Source organism: Brassica napus, unplaced genomic scaffold (assembly GCF_020379485.1).
Source record: "Brassica napus cultivar Da-Ae unplaced genomic scaffold, Da-Ae ScsIHWf_1377;HRSCAF=1954, whole genome shotgun sequence".
Taxonomy (NCBI): Eukaryota; Viridiplantae; Streptophyta; class Magnoliopsida; order Brassicales; family Brassicaceae; genus Brassica; species Brassica napus.
Window position 1 is genome coordinate 80,001 of NW_026014795.1, and position 2,500 is coordinate 82,500.

Sequence of the window (2,500 nt, forward strand, 5' to 3'; positions counted from 1 at the left end):
GTAGGTTACATAGCAGTTGTAAGCTATTCTGCTATCCCGGATCCTTAAGGGATCTGATGTCGGATTACAACCTGTTGGTTGATCTTTTATACAAGCCGTGATCAAGGTATATGAGCCAGACGTCCTTGGTAGGACAGAGTCGGACTCTTATGGCCTGAGGGCTGGACGCTTTTGGTCAGAGAGCCGGATGCTCTTGGCTGGCGTGCTGGACGTTTTTATTAGCCAGACACCCACATAAATTTCATTCTTTATAACCTTCTTTAGGTTTAGTATAAGCACAAGGAATTTCTTTATAAATTCTCATATGTATATGGACTGTTTATTGGATTGTCTTTTACACAACTCCAAGGTCAATGATCATGTGTGATCGATTTCTTTTATATACTTTATGCAGCTGCTTTTGCTTCAGTCCATGAATCAGCTTAGGAACAAAGCTGTTCTCTTATCTTATTTTATCCAGTGATCCATATGCTGCTTACTACATTTAGTGTATCTATTTTCTTTCTTATGACCAGACTTGGTTTAATATCGAAAATCTGCAGCAGCAATCACCACATAGGAGTTCATCTCCTTATAATTTGTTCCTTTGATCTCTGTGAGTACCTTGTGCAAACAAGCTATGATCTAATGCTGTTAATATGAAGACATAGACACTCTAGGCCACGTGATCATATGTCCTCTCTCACGGTTTCTTTATCTCACAAGATCCATCTATTTCACTGGTTTATCAGATGGCGTTTCTGTATCTATACATGGCCAATACGCTCATCTCTCTTTAGATACTTTGAACCTCCACGTTTATCTTTCTATTCTTTATAATCTTTATGATTCTATGATTGTATGATGAGTACTCATTCGTGGGTATATGATCCTCGCTTATGTTCAAGTGCTTTTCTCTTATGTATCTTTATACAAATGTGTGTGTCGACACTTTCATGTGATTCCACTATGTTCCAGACATGATCTGATCACTTTGAGATTTCATTATCCAGGACCTTTGTTACCTAGCAGCTTGGCGTCCCAAGACTACTTGGCTTGGTACCTTAGATGTGTAGCTGGCCAGCCTTTATCTCTATGTCTGGTATGGTTTCTCTTATCATGACTTCGGATCTGTGTATGCACCTTTTCTTTCTATCCGAGTTTCTTTACTTCTTATGGAACACTTTGTCTATCTTGTATAGACTCTATAGCAACTTGATTATGTCTCTTCTAGGACTTTAAATTTCGTTTGGTGCTAAGCTGGTTAGTCATTCTTTTTCGGGTCAGTGTCTGGCATTTCGATTAGCTTCTCAATTGGCTATCTTTATATTATCTTTCTTTGGACGTCTTATATCATAATGTATAGTCCGAGGATCTTGCCAAGACAATGATGGTTAAAACCATTCTTATCATTCCTTTACTCTTTCTTTATCCAGCTTATAATCTTTCTCCTTTAATGTTTGGATAGTCGGATCCATTTGATTATGCAATCCGTACTTGGCCACTATTTAATCACCCATGTTTTGGCTCATGCTTTCTTTGAATTCGTGGGAGAAAGTATTACTCCTATCCAACATATATTCCCAATCCTCTTCTGAGGTTCCATCTTAGACGGCACATATATGTATGTGGTGGTTTTATTTCAGAATCTCTTAAGATGGTTTGTCTGGTTTTAATGACCCGTATTCATTCTTTAGATGGGAATATCTATGCTCACTTATATGGCCTGATGCTTATTATCATTCTGTACATGTATATTCATAATGTCCCCAAGCATATAGGTAATGGCCGAACCTTTTATAGGTAATGGCCTTTCCGGACCGGTTATGGCCTTTGCGGCCAGACTGTTGTCTCTTATGGTCTCTTCGGCTTCTTTTGGCCGAGTCATGGACTGTGTGCGGACAAGCATGCACTTCTCAGACAAGTCACGGCCAAGTCATGTAATGGACAAGTCATATGCCTCTTTGGTTTTGGCCGTTTGTATCATGGTCTTTCTTTGGCCGGGTAATGGCCCTTTTATGGTCTAGTAATGACCGAGCCATATATAATGGTGTTTTAGACCATAGTACACGAACTTGTAGTATTGATCATGGGTTTATCCTCTCTCCCCCTCATGACCATACTATAAGGTCGTGGTGCTTTGGGATAATTAAGCCAAATGAGTTTCCCTATGTGTACATGTTTCACAACGTGAGATCTTTTCGGGATAACTCTGTGCCTTTTCAATATTGATCTTTTGCATCACGTTCTATACTAGGATGGCTAATCCTATCATGCCATATAGTGTAAAAATTTTGTGGTGTTTCTCAATATGATCACCACATCTCTTGCCTCTTATCATACTGATCCTTAGCATAGTATAAATCAGTAGAGATCATTGGTATAGTCTCGACCACTTTCTTTCAAATGTCTTAGGCGTTTTTATTCTTAAAGATCTGAAGGAACTTTGTTTCCTTTCTTGGCCATTGTTTCTTAGTTGGAAACCATTCATTATAACTTCAATGGACCACATTTCTTTGGG